Genomic DNA, 6,270 nt, shown 5'->3' with positions numbered 1-6,270 from the left:
ACACAACAGCCATCATGCAGTGTTCGCTGCAGTGTGCGGTGCGCCGGAGGCTCTGCATGGGGAAGGTGTGGTTGCCCTCCTCATGCTGCAAACTAGGATGCTGGGAGTGCCCAGGGTCACAGGGTGGGCACGTTTGGGAGTCGGAATTAAAACCCACACCTCACCACTGTGTCTCAGGCTTCTCTGTACCCCATTCAGAACTGGCCCCAGTGCCACACAGATAATAGGTGCATGTTATGGACTGAATTGATTCCCCTCAAAATTTGTGTGTCATCTTGGCTATGCCAGGATTCCCAGTATTGTGTGATAGTCTACCGTGTTGTCATCTGATGGGATTTTCCTGTGTGTTGTAAATCCTAACCTCTCTGACGTTAATGAGGCAGGATTAGAGGCAGTTATGTTAATGAGGCAGGACTCCATCTGCAAGATTAGGTTGTGTCTTAAATCAGTCTCTTTTAGAGAAGTGAGCAGAGAGACAGGGGGACCTCACACCACCAGGAAAGCAGCTCCAGGAGGGCGCACCCTTTGGACTTGCTGTACCTAGTGAAAAGCTCCTAGGCCAGGGGAAGACTGATGACAAGGACCTTCCCCCAGAGCAGGCAGAGAAAGCCTTCCCCTGGAGCTGGCACCCTGAATTCAGATTTATAGCCTACTGGACTGTGAGAGAATAAATTTCTCTCTGTTAAAGCCATCTACTTGTCGCATTTCTGTTATATCAACACTAGATAACTAAGACAGTGAATACTTCTAAGCGGATGAAAGTGTGGGAAAAAAAGTCCCATCTGCAACCCCTGGAGGCTGTGGCAGGAGAGGCCGGTCCCCTTTGCTGTCATTCCCCTGCTTGCCACAGGGTGGCAGCCTCGCAGAAGGAATGAGGGCAGCCGAATCCCACCTGCCGCGGACTTTGGAAAAATTGCCTGAGGCGCTGCCAGGTTCAAGAGCAGCAAGGTCTAAGTAGGAGCCTCCGAGACCATGAAGGGATCGTTAAGTGGAAGGGAAAGTGGTGAGCTTGCAAAGGGGCACTGCCCTGCTCCTGGGCCTGGCATCAAGGGCCAGCATCCTTCCCTTCCCCAGGTAGAGAAACATCCCCTTACCTGCTTCCCAGCCCTGGAGGGAGGGAGGGGGGAGTGGAAACTGTGAGGATGGCAAGAGGCCTCGCCTCCTACATTTAACTCTGAAGGTGGCCTTGCTGGTCACCCAGCCTGCAGACCTGGATGAGGTTTTTTTTTTTTTTTTTTTAATAATAATTTTTACTGAGTTTTAAGTGAACGTTTACAAATCAAGTCAGTCTGTCACATATAAGCTTATATACACCTTAACTCCTTACTCTCCCTTACTCTCCCCCAATGAGTCAGCCCTTCCAGTCTCTCCTTTCGTGACAATTTTGCCAGCTTCTAACCCTCTCTACCCTCCCATCTCCCCTCCAGACAGGAGATGCCAACACAGTCTCAAGTGTCCACCTGATCCAAGTAGCTCACTCTTCATCATCATCTCTCTCCTACCCATTGTCCAGTCCCTTCCATGTCTGATGAGTTGTCTTCGGGAATGGTTCCTGTCCTGGGCCAACAGAAGGTTTGGGGACCATGACCGCCGGGATTCCTCTAGTCTCAGTCAGGCCATTAAGTCTGGTCTTTTTATGAGAATTTGGGGTCTGCATCCCAATGATCTCCTGCTCCCTCAGGGGTTCTCTGTTGTGCTCCCTGTCAGGGCAGTCATTGGTTGTGGCCAGGCACCATCTAGTTCTTCTGGTCTCAGGATGATGTAAGTCTCTGGTTCATGTGGCCCTTTCTGTCTCTTGGGCTCATAGTTATCGTGTGACCTTGGTGTTCTTCATTCTCCTTTGATCCAGGTGGGTTGAGACCAATTGATGCATCTTAGATGGCCGCTTGTTAGCATTTAAGACCCCAGACGCCACATTTCAAAGTGTGATGCAGAATGTTTTCATAATAGAATTTATTTTGCCAATTTACTTAGAAGTCCCGTTAAACCATAGTCCCCAAACCCCTGCCCTCGCTCCGCTGACCTTTGAAGCATTCAGTTTATCCCGGAAACTTCTTTGCTTTTGGTCCAGTCCAGTTGAGCTGACCTTCCGTGTATTAAGTATTGTCCTTCCCTTCACCTAAAGTAGTTCTTATCTACTAACTAATCAGTAAATAACCCTCACCCACCCTCCCTCCCTCCCCACCTCGTAACCACAAAAGTATGTGTTCTCAGTTTATACTTTTCTCAAGATCTTATAATAGTGGTCTTATACAGTATTTGTCCTTTTGCCTCTGACTAATTTCACTCAGCATAATGCCTTCCAGGTTCCTCCATGTTATGAAATGTTTCACGGATTCATCACTGTTCTTTATCGATGCGTAGTATTCCATTGTGTGAATATACCACAATTTATTTACCCATTCATCCGTTGATGGACACCTTGGTTGCTTCCAGCTTTTTGCTATTGTAAACAGAGCTGCAATAAACATGGGTGTGCATATATCTGTTCGTGTGAAGGCTCTTATTTCTCTAGGGTATATTCCGAGGAGTGGGATTTCTGGGTCTTATGGTAGTTCTATTTCTAACTTTTTAAGAAAACGCCAGATAGATTTCCAAAGTGGTTGTACCATTTTACATTCCCACCAGCAGTGTATAAGAGTTCCAATCTCTCCACAGCCCCTCCAACATTTATTATTTTGTGTTTTTTGGATTAACGCCAGCCTTGTTGGAGTGAGATGGAATCTCATCGTAGTTTTAATTTGCATTTCTCTAATGGCTAATGATCGAGAGCATTTTCTCATGTATCTGTTAGCTGCCTGAATATCTTCTTTAGTGAAGTGCGTGTTCATATCCTTTGCCCACTTCTTGATTGGGTTGTTTTCTTTTTGTGGTTGAGTTTTAACAAAATCCTATAGATTTTAGAGATGAGGCGCCAGTCGGAGATGTCATAGCTGGAAATTCTTTCCCAGTCTGTAGGTGGTCTTTTTACTCTTTTGGTGAAGTCTTTAGATGAGCATAGGTGTTTGATTTTTAGGAGCTCCCAGTTATCTGGTTTCTCTTCGTCATTTTTGGTAATGTTTTGTATTCTGCTTATGCCTTGTATTAGGGCTCCTAACGTTGTCCCTATTTTTTTTCCATGATCTTTATCGTTTTAGTCTTTGTGTTTAGGTCTTTGATCCACTTGGAGTTAGTTTTTGTGCAAGGTGTGAGGTATGGGTCCTGTTTCATTTTTTTGCAAGTGGATATCCAGTTATGCCAGCACCATTTGTTAAAAAGACTATCTTTTCCCCAATTAACTGACACTGGGCCTTTGTCAAATATCAGCTATTCATTTGTGGATGTATTTTCATCTGGGTTCTCAATTCTGTTCCATTGGTCTATGTGCCTGTTGTTGTACAGTACCAGGCTGTTTTGACTACTATGGCTATATAATAGGTTCTAAAATCAGGTAGAGTGAGGCCTCCTACTTTCTTCTTCTTTTTCAGTAATGCTTTACTTATCCGAGGCTTCTTTCCCTTCCATATGAAGTTGGTGATTTGTTTCTCCATCACATTAAAAAATGTCATTGGAATTTGGATCGGAAGTGTATTGTGTGTATAGATGGCTTTTGGTAGAATAGACCTGGATAAGGTTTTTGACCCCACCTAACTCAGCTTCCTGCTTTCTGGTGTCCATGGTTCCCTCCAGGCACCACCATGTTTCCCCCCATACACCTTCTAGTGGCTCTCCTGGCCTCTGGGCTGGCCCTCTCCACTCCCCTTCTTGAGACAGCATCCAGACCTGACCATGCTGCCCTTCTGCTGACTATCCTAGATGGCTCCTCACTGCCCTTCCTTTCGTCCTTCTGTCCACACATATGGAGAGCCCTGCACTGGGTAGATGCTGGCCATGTGAAGGGCACATCTTCCCTAGGAACCCCTTCCCTCTTTCTCTGCCCATGCTCTCCCATCTCTGGGTGATAGCATCCATTTCCAATATCCATTTCCAAGGCTCTAGACTGTATCTGAGGCAGTGGTGGTTCAGTGGTAGAATTCTCACCTTCCATGTGGGAGACCCAGGTTCAATTCCCAGCCAACACACCTCATGCATAGCTGTCATCCATCTGTCATTGGAGGCTTACGTGTTACTGTGATGCTGCACAGGTCTCAGCAGAGCTTCCAGATTAAGATAGACTAGGAAGAAAGGCCTGGCCATCTACTTCTGAAAATCCACCAGTGAAAACCCTATGGACCACAATGGTCTGATTCACAACTAATCACGGGGAGGCTCAGGGCCGGGCAGTGTTTTGTTCCACTGTGCATGGGCTCACCATGAATTGGGGCCAACTTGACTGCAGCTAACAACAATTGCATCTGTACATATGACTCCCAGATTCATCTCTCCCCTCTCTCAGCCCCTACTTGCCATCTCTTTTTGGCCGCCACAGACAACTCACACTTAATGAGTTCCAAAGAGTTGCCTGACCCTTCTCCCAGCTGTTCCCCATCCCCGACCCCATCCATCCAGGTCCTAAGCCAGAATCCTCCCCTTCCCCCAACCCCACCACTGCCTCTGCCCCTCCTCCGCCCATCTAACCCATCCATCACTCCAGTCAGTTCACTCTGCAAAATACATTGGGTCTCTGTCCCCTCGTCCCTTTCTCTCCTTTCCCTGGCCCAAGCCACCACCATCTTGGTGTGAACTTTATATAACTGCTTCCTGACTGTCCACTCTGGCCATTTCCCATCCACTCTCCCACCCCCTAGGTAGCCTCTGAAAACATCAACTGGATCATGTCACTCTCCTGCATACAACCCACCCGTGGCTTCCCTTTTCAGGAATAAAATCCAAAGTCCTTTGAGTGGCTGACCAGCTCGCTGCCCTGGCCCCCGCTGACCTCCCCTCCCTCAGCGGCTCAGGCTCCGCAGCTTCCTGGGGGGCGTTTCCCAGAATGCACTGCACTCTGTGCCCCACCCCCACCCCGGGCGGTGGAAGGTGCTTTCCAGCCTCTCCCTGGACATGTTTCCTTCTGGCCCTTCCTGTGGCTTCCTTCCCTCCCTCCTCAGGTCTCAACACAAACATCACCTTCCTGGAGAAGCTGACTGACCACACCATCTGAACCTGGCCTGCAGCCCTGTGTCTAATTATTTCCTTCCAAGCACTAGTCACACACTGAATTGTAAAAGTTAATTGATTTGTCCACTAGTTTATTTTCTCCCTGGCCACCCCACTCCACCAGCACGTGAGCTGCACCAGGACATGGGCTGTGTCCCGGCTGAATCCTTAGAGGTCAGGATAGTGCTTGATGCACAGCGGACCTGGGAAACACTTGCTGGAAGAAAGGCTAAGGGGCATTCCCAGCTGCATTGTCCTTCCCCTGCCTCTCAGCCACCTCTCTGGCCACCGAGAACATTGGGTGCCCCCCAAGGGCTGGGGTCTCATTGTCTCCTTGCTTCCACCCCGCCCTCTGCTGGGCAGATTCCTACAAGATTGCTGAGATCTCGCTGTCCCTGGAAGCCTCCCAGGACCCTGTTCTGGGCTAGCGCCCTTCTCTGTGCCCATCCCTGCACTTGACCCTTTGTGGACAACTGCTGCTTGTCTGGCCAGCTGCCCCACTAGACTGTCAGCTTCTAGAGGGCAAGGGCAGGGCGTGGCTTATCCATTAGTCCCTGAGTGCCCCCTGGCTCAGCGTTGTTTTAGAGCCAAACACATGAATGACAGGGGACTGGATGAGTGAGCAGCTGCTCCAGGTCACCTGGTGGCTGCCCAAACTGGAGCCCTCTTGCCCAAGACAAGCTCCTTCCTGGATGCAAACTCCCAGGGCAGACCCCTCCTGGCCCTGTCACTCAGAGGGACCCTTTTAGGCCCCAGCCCTCCCTGCTCTCGTCCAGGCAGGAGCTGCAGCTCATGACCCCGTCACTCAGAGCTGTTGAGCTAGGGCTGTGACCAACAGGGACCAGGGTGGCCTCCTCTCCTGCCTGAAGAAAGGGTTTGCTCAGCAAATCAATGAGGCACCAAGACTTGGGGTGGAGGGCTGGAGAGGGAGCACCTTGCTTAACCTACTTGAAAGGCTCTTTTATAATCAGCAATACCCATCTGTGTGCTGACAATTCATGAGTCCTGCCCTTCAGAAGAGCCCTCTTTTCATTAAAGTGGTCCCCGTGGGGCTCAGCTTGGCAACACTTCCCCGGCTGTCGGTTTGAGCTAATGTAAGAATAAAACGGCATGTCTTCCAAAGTCATTCAGACATTTTATAAAATGTGTCACTGCCCACTCCTTCCCCCCCAACTGGGGCCTGATTAGGTCCTG

This window comes from Loxodonta africana, chromosome 3 (assembly GCF_030014295.1).
Source record: "Loxodonta africana isolate mLoxAfr1 chromosome 3, mLoxAfr1.hap2, whole genome shotgun sequence".
Taxonomy (NCBI): Eukaryota; Metazoa; Chordata; class Mammalia; order Proboscidea; family Elephantidae; genus Loxodonta; species Loxodonta africana.
Note: the sequence above shows the minus strand (reverse complement) of the source record.